At 39.7% G+C, this 22,862-nt stretch overlaps 1 protein-coding gene across 1 annotated transcript in view; it reads right to left on the reverse strand.

The window, feature by feature from the left end:
* RORA (RAR-related orphan receptor A) overlaps nt 1–22,862 on the reverse strand; it is a 988,917-nt gene that overhangs the window by 114,953 nt on the left and 851,102 nt on the right. The window lies entirely within an intron of this gene.

Here is a 22,862-nt window from a genome sequence, read left to right on the forward strand (position 1 = left end):
GCTCGCTGCCTCCGCCCCGCTCCTGAGCACCTGTGGCCGCCCGGGCGCTTTCTGCGCGCACCGCCCCGCGCAGCATGCGTCGGGCCACTTTCTTTCCCAGGCCGCTAGAGCCAGAGACTTGGAACCTGGCGCCAAGCTCCCTTTCCCTTTTGGGAAGCCCCCAGGGCTGAGAATGAGCTCCTTCAAGAGCAGAAGAAAGGGGTTCGGTCTGGAGGGCTGCAGTCGCCCTTATTTCCAGGAGGCCCTACTATATGTGGAGGGTACAACCACCTCAAGGACCGTGAATAACGAAGCCAAGGGTGGGGGTGGGTTGGGTTGAATGCCTCTTAAATATATTCATAAACAAACAAACCAACAAACCCCATGTTAAGTCTGGGCCTGACACTGGCCGGTCTTCATCAGACCAAATCTAAGATCCAGGTTTTCCCCCCTTGATCACGGATATAACCACGGCCAACAGAAAACTGTATGGGAATCTCCCAGGTGAACTCAATCCCCAGCCAGTTCAAGCTGTTACATCCCCCAGGCTTTCTATATCCAGCATCAGCTGAATATGGATTTTTAACCTCTCCACCAACAGTTTAAAAAGGCAAGTTCTCAGACCTGAGAAAGGGTGAGAGGCCATGGCTCTCTGAACCGGGGCTGGAGTTGGGGAACCATAAAAAATCTCTAAAGGTCAGCTTTGTGAATTTGAACTTGGAACTAAACCCTCCAAACTAATGCTTAATCCTTTTTTACTGGCCTTGCTGTGTTGCTGTGTACCATCAAGTTGGGAGCTGACCAAAAGCTGTCCCTCCGGCCCGGTTTTCAGGGGCAGTTAATTACACAGCAGGAGATTTCCCGGTCTCCTGGGGAGCAGCTGGTGGATTTGAACAATGCCTTCGGGATTGCAGGGCAGCTTCTTGCCACTAGGCCTTGTTGTTATGTGCCATCGAGTCCTTTGCGACTCATAGCGACCCTATATACAAGAGCTCTAAACGCTAAATCATGTTATTATTACAGACGAATCTCTATTATGAATTTCAGATGTTACATACCCAAAATGTTTAAAACGTGGGGAAGAAGCATCTTTATAGTACTGATCAAACAAACTTAAGTCAAATTTGTGTACCTACCGCTGGGCTTCAAACAACTTCAATTCTGATCTCTTATGGGCTTATTTTTTCCATTTACATCTCAAAATATTAGACTGTTACTCCTTGCAGCCTTCATAGTGATTGAACAAGAAGCATTCTCACATTCACTTCTTGCCTCTCTCCCTTCCAACAGAACTGAGTTGCCAGGCCACTGAGTTTGCCCTTATTTTAAAGCATATACAGACTAAAACCAAGGATTCATATGTCCTCCACCTGCCCCCTTTAAGGCAAAATTTGGTTTTCCAAACATTTATACAATGCTCTGATTTAAGAGATTAAATGTTCATTGTTACTTAAACCAAATAATAGCTTTATGGAAGTTTGATTTTCGATCTAGCCATCCTAATAAAGGTTTTTGTTCCACCCACCCCTGCCCAGTCGAAAAATTTCCAAATAAAATGACAAAAATATGAAAGGAGAAAGGAGAAAAGTATGAAGCCAAGACCTACCCATGTTATCTCAGCTGCCCAGCCATAGCGAAGTGGACAAGAGTCTTACATGAATCAACCATACCCACTGTGATGTTTATAGTTATGAAATGGAATCACACCACGTTCCTGTGATGCAATTATATCTTCCTTTGAGACAACACTCCGTGATTGTACTGATGCCATCAGCATTCAGATATGGCTCTTGATTTTCCTTGTGCTTACAAGTTTAAGAAAGAAAGGGAACTACTCTATCCTGGAAGTAGGTCCCAGGTACATTTTTCTTTCCTTTGCATGGGTAAAGGGTGGAAACATACCAGGGATTACATGGCTATAGGTAGGTTCTTCCATTCTCATTTCAAATGAATACAGGTGTGCAATTTTGAGAATGACTCTGAAATAGCATCCTGCTTTAGGAAATAGTGCTTTATAAAATGAACAAATCCATTAGCACGAGCCTGCCTTTCAAGACATCTGACCTCAAGGTATTGTGTCATATTATTAATCAGTATTTATTTGCAGACTATTTAAAATAAAATCAGTAATTGTGAATGACATGTAATGTGACATGCACTCCTGCAATCAGAACTAGTTAGAATAATCAATCCATCCTACTCCTATGTTCCCAATAGAAATATAATCTTATTGAAAACATTTGTACATTTATTCAACAAGGACATTTTCAGAATAATGCAAAACTGACCTTGACCTTTAAAAAAATGCATTTCATTCCCATCCTACAACTAATGAGCAGCAGAAATTCAGATATTAAGTCTTAACCTTCCTATGTAGCTAGATGCAATTTGTAACACATGCTTCTATTAAATGTCTTTAGCTTTTAACCCAGGGTATATTAACAGTCTTTATACTAGCAGGAAGCTTTCTTGAAACCTTGAAAGTAAAAAAATGAGACTGCTTAAAAATAACTCTTAAAATGTAAATTATTTTATAGACTGATACATCCCTAACCAAATCAGTCAGGAAAGAAAGGATTTATATCTCCTGTCGATACTGTTTCACTGGAGTTATAAATGATGCACACATTTAATGCAAATTTCCACCCTATGCATGTTAAAATATTGGAATAATTATTTAGATTACATGAAACAAATGGTATGGACAATGCACTGTACTTTGTTGAGAAAATGCTGCTGGAATATTGTTTCCATTTTCCTTTTTATCCAAAGTGTTCTAGGGGGGCAAACTGCCACCCCCCCCCACGTAAATCCAGAAGAAGAATACTGCTTCTTATTATATGCCATCAAGTTGGTTTGGACTCATACTGACCCTATTCAACAGAATGAAACACCTGCCTGTGCTGTGCCATCCTCACAATCTCTTCTGTGCAGATAATTAACCAGGATAGGAATTCTTTACCATGACCTGAGTATATTAATTCTTGACTCAGTTTGTAGTTGCTGTTGGCTAGCCTCAGATAAAGAAGACATATAGCACACTCATGAACAAATGTGATTCTTCTCAGAGTTCCCTAGAGATGGCCATGGCCCCACATGGCATTCCTCTGTGCTGAGTTTCACATTGGATGTGTCACTTAACAAGGACATAGATAAACACTTCTGATGTCAGTTTGTTCCAAAAGGCCCATGAGAAAAGCCCTGTGCATTTTTGTAAGGATTGAGACTGTAGTATGACTCGTAAAATGATGCCAGTGTTCCCACTTTCAGAGGTGAAAAGAATATTTGCCTTTGTGAGATCACATTCCCCCCCGCCCCACCATACAGGTTTTGATCTTATTGTCCACTGTGTAGAAGCACACATACAGTGCTGCTGGGGAGAAGCCTCCAGTTTGCAGATGGCTTTTCCTACATAGATGATGCCAACATTTGCTGATGCCCTAAGAGGGAGAATTTTACCTCTGTAGTCTTGTCTCACCTGGTCCTTCATCTCTCTCTTCAGTGTGTGGTAGCTTGCTAATTCAATTAATTTATTTCTAACTGAACAAGAGCAGGATCAGTGAAAGGTTAATACGGTCCAGAGCAGCTGGACTCAGCTGAATCCTCAGTTACCATTGCCAAAGTCTTGTGATCTTTAGGAGGGAGGTGGGATATTTTGGTTGAGATAGAGCCAGGAGATGAGGTTTTCTATAGACCAAACTAGGGTCAGACTCAGAGATCTGTAAGCAAGCTACTTAGGAAGTTATCAAGAAGGCACATATTTACTTTGAATAGTACAGACTTGATTGATTTTGATTCTAGAAGGATCCAGTGTCTCATAAAGGAACACCTGTAGATGGGTTATTATTACTGATGAGACCTGGCATTTAAAAAAGTTAAAGGCAAAAAAAAGGCAAAAAAAAGGCAAAAAAAAAGGCAAAAAAAATAAAAAAAGTTAAAGGCCATGAATATCCTACTGTTGAGCTGATTTCAATTCACAGGGACTCTACAGGATAGAGCAGAAATGTCCGTAAGGTTTCTATATCAGGCTGCTAATCCAGAAGCCAGTAGTTCCTCCTATAAAGCTTTATAGCCCCAAAAACCAAAGAAAAAGTCCTAATGAGTTGGAATTGACTCAGTGATAGCGAGTGTGTTTTGGTGTTGGTTGTTTTGTGTGTTTTTTAAATTATTACTAATTGTTATTACAGAATCAGATTGTTACATCTTTTCCTCCCAGAATGGATGGCTGGTTCAAACACCCGACCTTTTGAATAACAGTCAATTGCTTAACCAATGCACAACTGGGGCTCCTTGAAAATGATGTTGTTGTTATGTGCCATCAAGTCAGAACCGAGTCATAGCTGACTCTCCAGCGGGTTTTCAGAGTCTGTAAATCACACGGGAGGAGATTGCCCAAAGGGACCCTTATTTATGAGACACAAGGGAAATAGATAAGCAGATTAATATCCTTTGTTTTGTGATTTAAAAACAAATGTATTATAATTTTTATGTGCCATCGAGTCACTTGCCAACTTATAGTGATCCTAGCACAGTAGCTCTGAAGTTTACCCTATCCTGAGCCAGTCTCACTATCGCCAGCACACTTTTCCCCTGCTACCCCAGTTACTGTGACAATCCATCTCATCTAGGGGCTGGAAACAATATAGATAAGTACAAACACATATGTCATTAACAAATGGTATTTTAGTGGCATGAGACCGTGTGTGTGTGTGTGTGTGTGTGTGTGTGTGTGTGTATTTTATATCAACCCACCTCATTGTTGTCAAGTGCATTCTGACTCAGCTTTCTGAGGCTGTAAAACTTTACAGGAGGAGATGAACTCATCTTTCACCAGCACAGTGACTAGTGGATTTGAACTACTGACCTAGGTAGGTCAACATATAACACACTATCCTACTAAGTTTCTATACACATATATTTGTATATATACAGATACATGCTATTGTTATGCACTTTCAAGTCAGAACTGACATACAGTTGATCCTTCAGTGGATTTGCAGAAGCTATAAATGGCACAGGAGGAGATTGCGCATCTTTCTCCTGTGGAGAGAAGTTGATGGATTCAAACCATGTTCATTTGCGTTAGCAGTGCAACTCCTTATCACTAAGCCACCAGAGTTCCCTGTACGTATACGCATTAGTGTGTGTGTATATGAATATAAGTTGATTTTATTATTTATATATGTATATATCTCACATATGTGTGTGTGTGTGTGTGTGTGTGTGTATGGTTGTTGTGTACCATTGAGTCAGAGCCAACTGATAGCTGACCCTCCAGTGGGTTTTCAGAGGAAGTAAATCACATGAAAGTTGATTGTCGATCTTTCTCCCAAAGAGCAGCTGCTAGATTTGAACTGGGTGCCTTTGGGTTGAAAGCACAATTCCTTACTACTAGGCCATCAGAGTGCCCTCTATCTATATCTATCTATATGTGTGTATGCATGTGTGTATATATGTTGTTCTTATGTGCTGCTACTCATAGTGACCCTATGTACAACAGCTCTGAAGCCTACTCTAGCCTGAGCTAGTCTCACTGACTCCGATACACCTACCCCCATTGTCCTAGTTACTGTATCAATCCATCTCCTCCGAGCTTTTCCTCTCCTGCACTGATCCTCCACCCTTCCAAGCATGATGGCCTTCTCCAAGGACCAGTCTCTCCTGGCCATGTGCCCAAACTATGTGAGAGGGAGCTTCAAAATCCTAGTCTCCAAGGAGAAAATTGGTTTCACCCTCTCATATATACGCACATACATACATGCCATCCCACTTGGTTATATATATGTATTCATTCAGTTTCATTTGCTGAGTGCTTATTATGTGATGTTCCCTGGTATTATGCTGCAATCTGGAGGATTAAATAGAAACAAGCCAGCAGCCCCGATCTTGAGATGCTCACTAGTTCAGTAACCTTTGTTTTTAAAACTACAGAAATCAGTTTTCTGAGTTAGCCTGAATATCCCTAAAAGATGAAAAACTATTGGTACATTGTTGTGCCCCTACCAGGTGATTGTTGTTGTTGCTGGGGCCGTCAAGTCCAACCACGTACAGCGGCCCTCTGCACGATAGATGTGAACCCTGCCTGATTCTGTGCCATCCTTAGGATTTCTGTCATGCTCATGTCCACTGTGTTAGTCACTCTCTCACGCCATCTCACTGAGCACAGGTGGCTACAGTTTATCAAGGGTGGCCTTTAGTGCATTAGGGAGCTCTGGGGCCTAGTCAGGAGGTGCTTGTGCTGCTAACCCAGAGGCCAAGCCTTTCTGGTGTTTCAGATATATCCTTGCTTCTATGGGAAGAAGACAGGCAATCTCTTGTGTGGTTTACAGCCTCCAAAGACCTGATGGAAGGTCAGTTATGGGGCTGTTCTGACTTGATGGCAAATAAATGCATGCATTAATGAACTGGTACAGCAGAGGTGAAAGCTTTGGCTAGATGGAGACAATGACGCAGTGCTTCTGGGATCTCTGGAACCGCAAAACTTAGATGCCTATTAAGAAATTCAGAGACATGTCATATGTTTTGTAACCTTCAAATGAGGAAAAGAGTAAAGTTCACAGGCATACAGCTCTGGACAGCCTCCATGAAATAGGTAGGCAGCAGGTGCCTCACTCCGCACACACACACCTGCCAAGGAAGTAGAGAAAGAGATGCAATCCAAACCAGCTCCATCCCGCTGTGTTCTCATCGGGTGTCTTTGACCTACTCCTGGAGCTGAGAGTGAATAAGCCATTCAGGAAACCCCTATTTTCTGTGTGAAGGGAGTAGGAGAGAGAGGCTTGAACTTGAAACCTGGAGACCTGGGTTCCAGACTCATGCTGTTGGCAACTCTCTGTGATTCTCACGACCATAAGCCAGTTCTTTTAGCTCTCAGGACATGAGACCCCTCGCCCATAGTGGGTGGGGCCTGAGCAGCCTTGTGACTGCTGTGGGCAGAGTGAAGCGTCTCCCACCTACCTTTTTGTGGGGCTTGCTCCCTTCACAGGCCTTCTGCAAACTGACCACCACACAGCAGCTTTCGGGATTATGTCTCATCTACTCTTCTGGAAGACTCTATCCTTTTCTCTCTTCCTACCCATGCCTACTTACTTCTCCAAAGCGTCTCTTTTTTTCCATTGAGGTTATCTGGTGTGATAGAATAAGCTTTGACATCGGATAAAGCTGGGCTCAAAACCAACCCCCATCCCACTCACTAGCTGAGTAATCTTAAGTAACTCTTTGTTTCTCCATATGTGAAATAAGAATAGTAGATCACTATAGGCCACTGGGAGGAGAAAATAAAACAGAGACACAGAAGAGTGATCACTTTTTTAAAGAAGAGTTGAATGAATACAAGGAGAGGTCCTCACAGCCAACACTCTCTGGGTTGTTATGCACACAAAGCTTAAGGTTGACATAAAATTTTGACCCTTCAAAAAAGTGTGTTGAAAAGAGTACATGAGCACGTACTTCTGCTAAGCCTTCCATATTTACATGTTGCTCTTAGGTGCTAATGAATCAACTCTGACTCATTGTGGCCCTACGTACAGTACATCAAACCTTGTCCAATCCTGGGCCTTCCTCACCATCAATCTCTGCTATGTTTAGGCCCACCGCTGCAGTCACTGCAACAATCCAAACTATTTGTGGTTTGAATCTACTAACTGCTTCATGGGTGAAAGCTGACCAGTCTTTCCTCTTAAAGATTTATAGCCTCAGAAACATGCTGAAGGGTCCCCATCAGTAATGTTTAGATGTAGATGTTCAACAAACATTTATTCAACCTGATAAACACTGGGAATACAAAGATTAATGCAAATAACATTTTGGCATAAGTGGCTTTGTGGGCTAGCAAGTTTTTTATGTCCTGTTTACTACAAGAAAAAGTTGTTTGAGGAGAATTCATTTGTCCATGAGCTACACAAGGAATAATGTCTAAACAGCTTCTTTGTACATTACACTATGTTAGGACCCTGGTGGCCTAATGGGTAAGGAGTTATGCTGCCAAACCGAAGGCTGATGGTTCGAATCCACCAGCTGTTCCATGCAAGAAAGAGAAGCAATCTCTTCTTGTGTGATTTGCAGCTTCTGGAAACCATTTGGAAGGTCAGTTATGAATTATTTACAACTCGACTGCACAAAACAGCAGGACGTGAAGAGGGAAGGACAAAGTTCAAGACCTCAGTCTTCCCCTCAAGAAGCTTGCAATCTAGTAGGAAAAGAAACACAGTGCTTATAATGCGAAACAGGATGTGTGCCACACAAGACAAGATTCTCAGAAATAAAGTGCTACATACGCCAAGAATAAGAGATGCTATTTTGCACAAGGTTAATCTTGAACTACGTGAGAAGGAGGTTTTCATGGATAAAGTGCCATTTGAACCAGGCCTTGAATCTCAATGGAAGGAAGTAAGAAGGAAGGGTATCTCAGAAGGCAAGGAGAACATATGGAACAGTGATAGAGACAGAAAATGCATTTCTCACTCAAGGGCCAAAGAGGAGTGCAGGTCAAAATAGCAGCTCAAATAGATTGTAACTATTTCTCTAGTATCTCCTCAAAGGGCCTAGTATGGAGCTTTGCAAACTAGACAGTCAGTAAAATGATTTTTGAAATAAAATTTATGGGCAGAAAAAAGGAACTGTACTTAGAAAAATAAATGTCTTTTGCAGTGTGCCTATTTCATAGTCTTATTGTAAGGATTAATAGTTAGTTTGATAGTCATAAAGTTAAATTGCACTTAATAAAACACATAGTGCAAAAGAGTTCCACATCACAGCACACCAAGGAAGAATAAAACTGGAGATGGGTGTTATTTCATCAGAGTGAAAAGCTAAGTAGAGCATTTTTGAATGAACAAGATAAATTGAATGTTATTTGATTTTGTACCTCATCCATTTTGGTTCTGAAAACTATCTGAGACAGTTCTATTAATATAGATGGATATATAGGCTTCATATATAGGCCATATTTTATTTTTTAAAGAGCTATCTTAAAAAATATATTTTCAAATAATGGAAGAAAGATAAGCAGTTCCAGATGATTTTCCATGCATTTTTGCCATGCATGTTCGGGGTGCACAGAGGATCGTGGGTTTTGGTGGGAAATCCACATCTCCCAATACCCTCAGCTATCAGAGCTCCCAGAGCAACGCTGGCACTATTTTGCTTTCACAGAGAAAATATGTGTCTGTTCAGTCAAGCAAGGTAATCAATTATTCTGCATTATGAAATACTCATTTTATAACTATTGACATTTCAGACAGTTGTGCCACATGTCAATAGTGGTTCTGATGCTCACATTTAAGCTCCAGCTTATAGGATGGGATTCATCTGGGCTGACAGTGTCTGATCAGAAGTCTATTCTCTGCTCCCAGAAGTACATCAATTATTTATGTCTAGTACTGCACTGGGTAAGTGTGTTGTGAGCACTAAAACAAGAATAGACTTGGATATATCTTTCTCCTTTTAATACGTATGTTAAATTCCTCTAAGTATGTTAGATTCATTTTAAGAAATAATCAATGCCCTTTCTTTGAATTAAAAACTAATTTTTTTGGTATTTTATAGGATGAAGGCTGATTTAATTAGATATTCCATTTAGAGGCTCTACAATCTACCCTGAATTTTCAGCATCCAGTTAAAAACCTGAGCCCCCAAAGGTAACCTGAAATCGAAAGGGCTTTACAATATTTATAGTATATAGTTGTTGCCACTTCTACTACTTCTCCCACTGGTTAATAATTCTTGGCAACTTGCTCTGTGGCAGGTTCTTATTTTATGATCTTTTCATCATCTGATTCACATAATGTTACTCCATCCTTTTATTACCCGTTTTACTAGTGAGGAAACTGAGGCAGAGAGAACTTAGGTAATTTGTTCAATAACATATAGCTATGCAATTGTCATTCAAATTCATGTCAATTGATTCTAGGGCCTGTCACCCTGAACCATTATACTACTGTCCTCAAAAATATTATTAATTTTTCCTTGAATCCAGCACTACTCAGTATTTTTAAAATGACAAACTGACTTCTTCAGTAATAAAAAATTACCACTCTAATAAAATTTAGGCATGTGTGCAAGAAATTCTTTTATCACTAACTCCTGTAATTGAACAGGGCTAGCATGTGTCATTATGAATTACTGCACAATTTAGTAAATTAATTACTTACTAATGAAGAAACACACTGTACACGGTTGTAATTATCCTGTTTGAAAACAATGTTGCCATTTGCACATTTAAGAAATCACTTGCTACCTATTAAGTTAACTCTTGAGAGGGTTCTTTCCTATTTTAGAATAATTCAATAGCTCTAAGTATTGATAAGGAAGCTGTGGTGGTTTAGGGGTAGGAGCTGTGCTGTCAGCCCAGAGGCACTCAGAATTCACCAACTGCTTTGCAGGAGAAAGATGGGCGATCTCTTTCCTTGCAATTCACTGTCTCTAAAAACCCACTGGAGGGTCAGCTATGTGGCAGTTCTGACTCAACAGACCATAATAGTATTAAAAAGTACAGATGATGGAATGCTAGGTAGGAAGGCAAGGAAACAAAGTATAAAAACCAATTTATTTCTAAAATTGGTATTTCTAAAAGACTAAGCAAAATAAGAAACTTCTTGGAAAACGTAATGAAAAAAAATAACAATTTCATATAATCCATTGTATTCTGTAGAAAAATCAAAAGCTAAAGATCTATACTGCTTTTTGAATCCCATATTTTATTACCACTGCCCTTTTCATAAATAGTTTTGCAATGTATGTCATATAATATAAATTTTAATGAATAAACATGATTCTGATAGAATAATAATCTCAAATATAAGCACTTATGTATCAGTGCAGTTTGAATAAATTATTGTCTACATTTATTAAGTGACTGTAGTGATATATGGCCTTGTTATTTGTACAAGGAGATAGTACATAGCTTCAAGATATTTTGACAACACATCTTAAGTAAAATATAGATAAAGCAGTTTTCAAAATGTCACAATCAAAGTGAGAAAGACTGACTTGTTTGTGTAAGCTATGGTATACATTATTGAGAAACTGCTTTGCATTACTGAATTTACCATAGAGGCTCAAGTACAGCAATAGTTTCAGAAAGTTTAACTCTGCCCTCGGTCCAAAGGTTAAGTACATGTTGTACTGTGAAACTGACTTTCATGAACTAGAGCATAATGGTGACTTGATTTACAACACCATTGCTCCTTGTATTATAACCTTGGAAATCTGGCAAAGGAGTACTTGGGTAACACAGAGGGTTAAACATGCTTGGCTGTGAATCAAAGGGTTAGATGTTCTAGTCCACCTAGAAGTGACTTAGAAGAAAGACCTGGCAATATAATTACGAAAAATCAGTCAAGGAACACAGTTCCACCCTAACAAACATGGGTCACCAGGAGTTGGAATCAACTTAATGACAACGGTTTTTAACGTGGAATAGGCATTACAATCATTAAAGAGTAAAAATTAGAAATGCTATTGCTAGAAGACACTCAAAGAGGTCATGGGGTAGGCCTCTCAAACTCCATGGAAGTGAACAGTTAAACTGTGCATCTTTGAGCCTTGCCTAACATTCATATATAAGCAGATAATTGATATTACCATGTTTACTCTGTTGTCTTATTTTCTCTTTTACCCCTAGATGAAATTTATACAAGTTATACAAGTGTTCAGGTCTTTCATTCATAGGGTCATCTTTCATTCATGAGTCGTCTACAACTTGACAGAACTTAACAACAACAACAACAATAATGAGAGAGCTCAGTTGGCCTAGTGGACAGAAAGTGATACTTTCAAGACAAAGGCTGTGCTTCTCTGGTGGTTTGAATCCATTAGCTGCCCCAGAAGAAAGACTGGCAGTCGATTTGCAGCCTTGAAAACCTGGTAGAGGACCAACTATGGGTTGGATCCAACTCATCACCAATGAGAGAGAGACTTGCAAACACTAAAGACAGAGAGTTAGCACTACCCAGATGACAGCTAAACAGACCCACTGTGCACGTTCCATACCAGTATGTTTGTATTCTTTATGTATCTATAAAATCTAATTTTGATAAGGAGACCTGTTGGTGTAATTATGAAGTGCTTTACTGCTAACCCAAAGGCTGGCGGTTCTAACCCACCAGAGGCAAAGCAGGAGTAAAGGCCTAGTGATCCATTCTCATAAAGCTTTTAGCTTAGGAAACTCCTATGGGGCAATTCTACTCCATCACATAGGGCCTTTACAAGTTGGAATTGACTTGACAGCACACAATAGCAACAAGTTGTGGTTAGTAAAGCCAGTCTAATCCAATGATTATTAAGTGTGTATATGCCAAATACTGGTGGTTTCTACATGTGTTGTTTGACTTTTAAAATCTTAAAAAATAGGAAAATCTGAAATATTAGCATTATTCTTCCAGTTATATCAGTCTAGTCTGAAAGAAGATAAAGAATTTGTCACTAGTGACCTAACCATTAAGTATTAGAACTTTGAGGGTACACTTGATTTTCTAACTTCAAAACCAGTGCTCTTTGCACACATAATACCTGCTGCTTTCAAAGAAGTATTTATGCAATTGGCAAATATTTTACAATACTTCATATATGCCAGAAACTGCTCTAAGCCTTAGTGACACAAAAACAAAGGTGAATAAGACACATGGGTTCCCTGCCTCTTGGAGTATAGAGCTAAGTGAAAAGTCAAATTCAAGTTCATTGTTATCCACTTGAAACTGATTTAGAGTTGGCCCTTGGGTGGGATTACAGAGGCTATACATCTCATAGAAGGAGACTGCTTATCTTTCAAAGTCAAATTAAGAAAAAGAAAAAAATTAAAAAAATTCTACCCCCCCAAAACCTCCCATACCAAATCTGAAGAAACATGTCTACAAACAAAATGTCAAGGTTACTATGATGTAGAGTAGGGTTTTGGCGAGACATTATGAAGATGGTAATATTCCTCGTGAGAGCTTAGAATGGTGAAAAGTTAGATGGAATAGTTAAGAGAGATGGCAATGTCAAGTATTAGCAAGAATTCAGAGCATCCTTGATGGAAATGCAAAATGGTACAGCCGATTTGGAAAGTCACTTGGCATTTTTAAAATAGTTAACATTGATACTTCTCATCCTATCAGTCCCTTTTTAAGATATTTACCCAAGTGAAATGAAAGCTTTTGTTCACAGAGAAGCCTGTATACATGTTTTCAAAATAGCACAACTCTCCATACTCTATGCCACCTGAGTGTCTGTATGTATTCAAGTCACTGAGATAAGAGGATTTTCCATTTAGAAGTCAGTATTTTGACACTTTATTAATCTAGTCACACTCTAGTATTGAACAGTAAGCATATTATATACTATATATCCCATAGGAGTGGATTGCCCATCTTTCTCCCATGCAGCAGCTGATGCTTCAAATAATGTATCTGTGTGTTGAGAGTGTGATTTCTTACCTCAAACCACCAGACCTACCTAGTATGAGTAAGTATATGATATATTATGAATGTGTCTTATAGAAAAGCAATGAATTATCTATCCTATTTAAAAAAGTATTCCTCAATGCTTTCATTATTCACAGACATAGGATCTGGGCTTGCTAGAAACAAGATGTTTTTCCTTCTTTTAAACACTCCCCCTAAAACAAAAGTTTAATTAATGAGCATATTATGATTCTGCTTGAAATGCTTTCTCACAAGATTTTTGTACCCCTTAAGATTTCAAGCCAATATGAAAAAAAATCAATAATTTCTGTAAAATTACCATTTCCTTTGAGAGTGTAACTAAAGCTAACAAAAATACTCTAAATGTTAAGCTACAGAGGAAAAGAAGCCACATAAACAATGCAGTGGTTACTTCACTCAAAAATGATGTCTACAATTGCTTTACAAAATGATGATGGTCAGGGCTGATAAGGTTGGCATGATTGAAGATTACTGCCTTTCAGTAGATGCAAAATAAGATAATTCACTGACAAAGCAAGTTAACAAGAGGGAGAAGGGAGGGGGAGATATTAATTTTGTGAATTTGATTAAAATGCAGAAGATATAGGAAAACCTACAGAATCAATAATCATGATTTCATATGAAGCTTCTATTGTTTCTTAAGTTACATTTAGATTAACTTTCCCGAGAAGGTATTTTTTTTAAAGGAATTAAATTCTTGAAAGAAACCTGACAACAGGTCTAAATTAAAACAAGGGTTTAAAATATCATTTGCCGACAGGCATCCTCAGAGTGTTTTCCACAGGGGCACATCACTTCCGATTATTTCCAGGCAATTCTAAATGCTCTTGGACAGAGCTAGTGAATGACTTGTCAGAGAACAGGAAAACATTATGACACCACTTCTCCAAATTTCTCCCCAGAACATGCAATATTTGGGATTCCTCTAATAGAATCAAGGCTTGTTTAAGAACAAGTAAAACTCCACTCGAAATCTTCCAGTTTAAACTCAGGGAAGGCTTATAACACATGGCAGCTGGACTCTGCCTTACACAGCCTTCAAATTCTGGACAAAAGGTCCATTTCCTGAGATTGTGTCTGATATGCCTGTACATCACTGGTGAGGCCCAGCAGGCATTCCATAACCATTATTATAGAATGAATGAATGAATGAATGAATGAGTTTCTAATTATGAGCTATAAATTCCTCCATCAAGCAAATAACCCCATAGGAAAGCTGCAATGCACTTGAAATTCATATCTAGGGAAAGAGTTCTATTTTAAGCTCCTTTCACAATTTATTTTTTTATCATTTATTTTCAACTTGCTCTTTCTTGATTTTTCACTTAAAACCAAGGTGTGAAAAGCACAGGCAGATTTTCCAGAACATGAAAGACAACTATCATTCTTCGAAAGTTTCATTTGTATGTAGCTTGCATGTGGTAATTATTTTTAAATCTCAGTTAATCACCAGATATTTTTCTGGGAATGGAGTGTGGGTGAGGCAGGCTGTGCTAGTGAGACACTGACTTCAAACAGGAAGTTGAAAGGAAAGGAATCCTAACCTTGCTTAAATTCTAAAGACAGTCATTAAGGTTAGCTGTAGGTGTGTGTGGTTTCAAATGCATCCACACGTGAGGCAAATTGTTAACTAAAGTAATGCTAACTTAAGAAGTGCTACATGGGAGAATATGTAACTGCTATTATTCCTTTCACTTTGTGGTTGTGTGGCTGGGGACCAGTTAGTTATATTGTTTGAACCTCAATGTCTTCATCTGCAAAACTGGAGAAATATTTTTCTTTACATTTTGAATATTTGGAAAATACATGTGGAAGCCATCATTATTTGCACTTAGTTGGTAGGCAATAAATAAACATGGGTTGAAGGCCTTTCATTTGAAAGTCTGTATAAAATACAGTTTAGAAAAAAAGAATAAGCAAGAAAAAGGAAAAGAATAGTAAAAGAGAAAGAAAAAGATGCACAAAGATAATTCTAAAAAGCCAAGAACATTTATACATATATGTTGTGGTGGCGGTGGTGTACAGCTGAGTTGGAACTGATCCATAGCTGACCCTCTGGCGAGTTTTCAGTGGCAGTGAATCGCATGGAAGGAGATTGCCCATCCTTCTGTAGAGCAGCTGGTTGATTTGAACTGCTTGCCATTGGGAATTGCAGTGCAGCTTCTTGCCACCAGGCTATCAGTGCTCCTTAATATGCAAAATATATACATATGGCATCCACTTCCTAAACAGCATGCCTCTGGAAACTCTATAAACCAACAATAGCTATAGAAAGGCTTTAGGTGTTCTGTTCACAGGATCGTTATGAGTTATACTCAACTTGACAGCAATCACCACCACCTATATATATATATATTGTACAATATGTTCAAGAACATGTATGTTCACAGCTTTTGCACTAACAGTCAGGAAACCAAAAGACACACTGCATTAGGAAAGTCTATTATCAGTGACCGCTCCAAAGTGCTGAAGAGCAACAATGTCAATCTGGAGACTAAGATGCACCTGATCCAGTCTATGGTCTTTGCAATTACTTGCTATACATCATATAGCTGGACAATGAATTAGCATGACAGAAGAAGAGTGTATGCATTTGAGTTGTGGAGTGCTGGAGAAGTGTATTGAACATACCATGGACTGCCAAGAGAACAAACAGATCTGTCTTTGAGAGGGCAAAACCAAGCTGTTCCTTGGAGGCAAGGATTAAGAATCTCCATCTCCAGATGCTCTTCTGGAGAAAGAGGGGCAATCTCCTCTTATACCAGTCAGATTCAATTTGATAGTACACACACACACACACACACACACACACAGTCATAATTTTTTTTTTTTTAAAGAATCTCCATCTCACTTACTGGGACATGTTGCCAGGTGTTACAAGTCCGTGGAGAACATCTTGTTTGGAAGGGTAGAGGGTCAGCACAGGAGAAAAAGATCCTAGATAGGATGGATTGACATAGTAACTAGGGTAATTAGGGATAGATGCATTGGAGACAGTGAGATAGGCTCAAGATAAGGCAGGATTCAGAGCTATTGTCCATAGGGTTGCTATGAGTGACAGCTCACTTGACCACACATAACAACAAATATATGTTCACTATATATGTGTTCTTGTTGTCGCTGTTAAATTTGATAGAGTTGAGCATGACTTATAGCGACCCTATGAACAAGAGACATGAACCCTGTTCTCCTGAACCCTGTTTTATAATTATCATCATTTCTCTATGTTCATTGAATTTCCAGAGACACGCTGTTTAGGAAGTGGATGCCACTCCTGCTTCCAAGCACGTTTCAATTTGGGAGCTCCACCAAGCACTGTCCACCATGGATAACCATTATGGCATTTGACATGCCAGTGGCCCAGCATTCAACATTACAGCAACCCCAAGTTACCTCAGTACAGCAAATTGACAGACCAGTGCTGTTCCAGTTGGAAAAATGATTGTCTGAACTGAAATTAACATAGCCCTTGGGCCCAACTGACTTTTAAATACAAAGGCCCACTCACCAAGTCATAGTTAACTCTAAACAAGATGCTTCCAGCTCACAGCTCATTTTTAGCTAAACCCAGCAAATCCAATCAGCTCACACAGGATTTTAAAGGAAAAAATAACCCCAAAACAACGAACAAAACAAACAGACCACACCTGACCCTCAACCAAAACTAGAGAACACACCTTCCAGAATCTAACTGCTTTACACAAGAGTCTCCAAATTGGAGATTTAGATAGATAGAGAGGCAGGTATAAATGATAGATATAGATAGATACAGATACAGATATAGATATCAGTGCACCTCTCTGGCCTTCACTCTGAAACTATTTACACTTAAAAGATATAAAAAAACCCCAACACAAAAAACAACCCTCAAACCCACTGTTGTTGAGTAAGCACAACCTCATTGCTGACAATCCAGCAAATTTTCTGAGATTATTAATCACCTGGGAGATTTTCCATCTTTCTACCATGTAGTGGCTAATGGATTAAAACTGCCAGAGAGATGTCAATTTTGGATTAACTTCCAATTTCCTACAGACAACATTACCAGAGTTCCCCCTGTTTAATCTTACATAAGACAGTTTTCACAACTTAATTATATCTGGTTTGCTTGCATTATAGAGCATATATAAAAGAGGATCAATAGAGGAATAGAGATTTCTGCTCAGAAGAACAAGGAAAAACAAAAATTTTGAGGAAAGGGTTTTAAAAATGATGCTATTGTTCAAGTCCACTAGCTGCTCCACAGAGAAGAATGGGCATCTCCTCCTATGTGATTTACTGCTTCTGGAGGCCCACTGGAAAGTGAGCTTTGGGTCTGTTCTGACTTAAGGGCATGCAGCAATAAGATCTTGTCAGAGTGACTTAAGGGTCATTTGCACCCCACCTCCACCTCCACAAAAAAGAATAACAAAAGTAAAACGATGTTGTTATGCTGACCTCCCACGAGCTTTTCAAAAGCAGGAAACCGCATGGGAGAAGACCACCCATCTTTTCTCATGTAGCAGCTGGTGAATTCAAACTGCATGCTTTTAGGTTGGCAACACAACTCTTTATCACTAAGTCACCACCAGATGAGTTAGACGTAAAAATGCAGAAAAATATGGCAGCATGGGACCATCTAGCATTGAGCAAACACCCAGACGCACCTTTCGAGCTCCTAAGGACATCCTGTATTACAGCACACTGGGCACGCCATAATAATTAATGCTTATAATGACTTGGGATCATTAAGAATGGATTAACTCAAGAACTCTTAGAAGATGGGGAGGTTCTATAATGTATTTGGGAAGTCTCCTTCCTCCCTGAACCTTCAAATAAACTAGTTTAGGTATTTCTAGTTGATATGCTTCAGAAAATGAATTCATACAGGAAATCTTATGTCCCAATAATTCCTGTGGATGGGTATTGCTATACATTCCTTGAATAATCATCCTAATTACTTAACACATTATAGTCAGGGTCTTAGTTTCAGTCTTAGGAAACTGTGCTCTAAAGCCTGATGCTGGGGGTGGGGGGAGCTTTCATAGTATGGTAATTTTTTCTGTATATGGGTGTTTCATTCAATTCTGTTATTAGGCAAATACAGAAAATAATAAAAGCTTTTCAAACACACTCCCCCATCTTTTTAAAGCTAGAATGTTTTTGAAAATAGCAATTTGAATTATGAGTGTTCAGGGCTGAGGTTTAAAATAGATATTATTATGTTGAGATATTTGTTGCTATTGCTATTTATGTCACAGTATTTAACCTGCTGGAGTTCTAGGGAAGGAAAGGTGAGCAAATACAGTAAGTGCGACTGCAAACAAATGAAAAACATAGGCACAGCTTGGCATTGTTTCCATTTGGGGCAGGTGAAGTGACAGGTTTTTAAAAGTGTGCTTTACACATGCACACTCACGATGCCAATACCTTCTTCATGGCTGCAACAATTCTTTTTCAAAACTGCTAGCCTGTTTCCAGGGCAGCTGCAAAACATCCGTGAAAAAGAGTTAATTTATTGGAGGCATAGAAGCGGCTGCCTCTCCACCTGCCAGGCTCGATCCACATTGTACGAACTCCACAATGGCAGGGGCGGAGGATCCTGAAATGAATTCTCGAGGCTCCAGCCTAGACTTGGGAAGGGTGAGCTGCTGCCGTCCTTTTCCCAGGGCCCAGGGCTTGGATTCTTAAGGATTCTTGCCACTTTCATCCCACATATTATCCAGCCTATAGAAGAATTATTTTCATATTAAAATTGCCATTTAAAAAGACCTAAGTATTGCTATTGAGTCAGTTCTGATTTATGACAACCCTCTGTTTGGATTTTGAGGCTGTTTTAAAAAGAGCAGTTTCCCTAATCTTGCTGCCCCAGAGTGGCTGGTGGGTGGAATCAAAACCTCTGACCTTTTGGTTAGCAGCCCCACACTTAACTTACTCTGCCACTAACAAATTGCTATAACAATTTCTGTTATTGTTTTACTGTTGTTGCTCATGAGAATGGTGTTTAAAGGCTATCATTTGATATGATAACTTATGAAAGGTTATGAAAACCCTGGTAGACAGCAAGCAGGGTTCATCAACCCCCCTCATCATGGGGGTAAACAAAACTCAGAGAGGCTTGATGATTTGGTTGGGGTCATGGTGCTAATGGGACTCAAACTAGGTCTTCTTATCCTCCATATCGTGTTGTTGCTGTATACCATTGAATCAGAATTGACCCATAGCTGACCCTCCAATGGTTTTCAGAGGCATTTTAATATATATTTTTTTGGTAAGTAAACCAGTATAAAATAAAAACTTTATTTTTTAAAAAATATATCATAAAACACATAGACAGGGAAGATCCAATGCATGTCAGTCTTTCTTTGCTTGTCAGCAGGCAATTTAATCTCTTGAGAAGAGGTTCTTCATCTATCTCCCATGGAGTAACCAGTGGATGTGAACCCTGTGCCTTTGGGATGTTAGCTCAGCTCCTTATCAGTAAGTCACTAGGGCTCCCTTTCAATATTCTCCAACTTATGGCAAGAAGCTGTGCTGCAATCCTGAAGGCATGCAGTTCAAGGCTAACAGCTGTTCCATGGCAGAAGTTTGGACAATCTCCTCTTGTGCAATTAACTGTCTCTGAAAACCTGCTGGAGAGTCAGCTATGGGTCCATTCCAACTCTATAGTAAAACAACAAAAATAACAATGCTCATTAAATACTGCCATATATTAGATATGCCAAAAGAACAAACAAATCTACCTTGGAAGTGCAGCCAGAGGGTTCTTTAGAAGCAAGGAGAGTGAGACTTCAGCTCAATATACCAGGCATATTATCAGGAGAAGGACACCATGCTTGGAAAAGTGGAGTCAGTGAAAGGGATGAAGATACTCAAAGAGATGGACAGATGGACACAGTGACGGCAACGATGGTCTCAGGCACATCAAAGATTGTGAAGATGACCCAGAATTGAGCTGAGTTTTGCTCTCTTTACATAGGGTCACTGTGGATCTGAACCAATTTGATGGCACTTAGCAGTAATTGATATGGAAAATGAATTTCCTTATATAGTTCCTCAGAGTTCATATACCTCTTTAACAATGTTCTAACATTATTCTTTTAATTGTAAGGGGGGTGTCTCATAAGAATCTAGAAGGGATTTTGGTGGCTTAGTGGGAAGGAGTTGGGTTGTCAACTTTAAGGCAAGTTATCTCAGCTGCTCTGTGGGATAAGGATGGACAATCTTCTGTGCGACTTACCACCTCCAAAAACCCACTGGAGGGTCAGCTATGAGTTGACTCTGACTCAATGGCAATCAGTTAGTTTAGTTTATTTTTTCTTTGTCTTTGAGTCTTGTACTTTTGACTCTTTTATCCATTCCAAGTAAGGTGAGAAGGTGATGTCTCCCTGCAGCATAAAGGAGCATTTCCTATGACTAAGAGTCAAGTTACACTCCTGCCATACTGAGGGGCTGCTCCGTGAGTGGCTCTGCCTCACACAACTTCACCCTCACCATCCTTTGCTTACTATGAGATACTGAACCACTATAGAAAAAACCACCTAGTAGTTTGTACTATAAGTAGTTTGTAATATACCTGTTGTTGTTGTTGTTGTTGTTGTTAAGTGCCGTCGAGTTGCAGACAACTCATAGCGACCCTATGAAGGAGAGTTTTCGACGCTTGGGTGCCTTTCATCCTCTCTCCGGGTTCATAGTGTTTCTGGAGGCAAGCTATTATGGAAGTGGATGCCACTCCTCCTTCCAAGCTTGTAATATACCTACTTTATAAAAAATATATAATGTTCTTGGTCCTAGGTATTCTGAAATAAAGCATGTGAAATGTTTATCTTGGCAAAATAATATCCAATATTCGTCTCAGGGATTTTTTGCAGGGAATTAAAGTGTGGTAGCCTTGGGGTTAAGTGACTTCTATGAAGCCTGAGGGTCCCATTCCTGCTCTGGGTTCTGACCATTGGGTTACACCTTAGGAAGAGGATATTTATAGAAGGGGACATAAGACGGGGATGAGATGGCCTATGTGTCATCATTTGATATGAACAGAGGTTAAGCTATTTATAATAAATACCCACCATAACAGAAACCACCGTATCTCAATAAAAAAAAGTGAGGAGACATAGAAAAGGTTGATAAAAATTAAATGATACACTAACCCTCATCCTCTCACCAAAGCACTGGTCCAAAGAGAGGTCTCCACAATGGCCTGATGAAAGGCTCAAAGCTGGGCCTGCTCGCCTGTGGAAGCCAGGCCTGAGAAGGGAGGGAAAGGCCTCTTCTTCAGAGGGCTGGACTCTGAAATGAATAGCTAACACCATTGCAGAACAGAGGCTTGAGATGAAAGCGAACACCAGTGAAAACAGAAGGCCGGAAGAAAACCATCAAAGTGGTGGAAAATAACAAAAGTCTACGTTCTGGTGTGATCAGCACCCAAATGCTAAAACTGCAGTGCGAAGAGAAGCTTTTGAAGCTGCTAAAGGGGTTTCATACAATCTGGAATAACAGAAACGGCCATCAAATGAAACCGAAGGGCCACCGAGAGACCTTAAGGAAGGGCAGCCTAACAGAACATGAACCCTGGAAAGAGCTCGCTCTGTGGTGACGTCCTTTTGAACATCGCCATCATTCTAAAGTGCTGCTTAAAACACACACTCGCACGCACACACACACTCTGGGGTCAGTGGAGAATTTTTATGGGAACTGCTCATCAAAACTCTTAAATAATGCAAGGCAATGGCAACCCATCCCACCTTCCACTCTGAGGACCAGGAGCAAAGAACAGACGCAGGTTTCATCAAAGCTGCCTCTAATCTTTCCAGAGCATCGGCAATGTCCATCTCACCAGGGGTGACCTTCCGAGCGAACTTTGGGGCTGCTGTGCTCTTTGGTTTTGTCTGGGTTGCAGTTTAATGCAGCAGGAAGCAGGCTGTGGCTGGGAACCGGAGCACAAAGAAAATCACAGGAAAGAGGTGAAAAATGTGACAATATGTAAGATGAAAGAAATCGACTCGTAGGTATTTTTTTTCTTTAAATTATTATCATTAGACCAGCAGCATAAAAAATACGACGGGTTATTACTTATAAGGTTAATTTTCCATTGCTGTTGGCGAGCAGGTAATGATGGAATGGCAGAATTGAGTAACAACACCCAGATCAGGGAGAAAGAGAGAGAAGGGGAAAATTGAAGGACCAGCAAAGTTCCTTAAGGCCAAGTCCAATTCAGGAATATCATCTGAATAACAAACGTCAATGTTCACTCAGGTACACTGTGGATAAATGCCATTATGGAGACAAACTAGACTTTAAAAATGCTACTCTGCTTTCAAATGAATTACCAATTCAGGACTGACCATTTTTGGCTTCTTTGAGGTATAAAATCCTAAGATGATAAAAAGTGATTATTTGTCATAGCTAAAGTTAAGATGTTTTGTCACTTAATGTTTACAGGCCTGTGGTCTCTTGTGTGGCAATCTTAGTGCCGTTTTA

This window comes from Elephantulus edwardii, unplaced genomic scaffold, assembly GCF_000299155.1.
Source record: "Elephantulus edwardii isolate Elephantulus edwardi_28Jun2011 unplaced genomic scaffold, EleEdw1.0 scaffold00264, whole genome shotgun sequence".
In the NCBI taxonomy this organism is placed as follows: domain Eukaryota; kingdom Metazoa; phylum Chordata; class Mammalia; order Macroscelidea; family Macroscelididae; genus Elephantulus; species Elephantulus edwardii.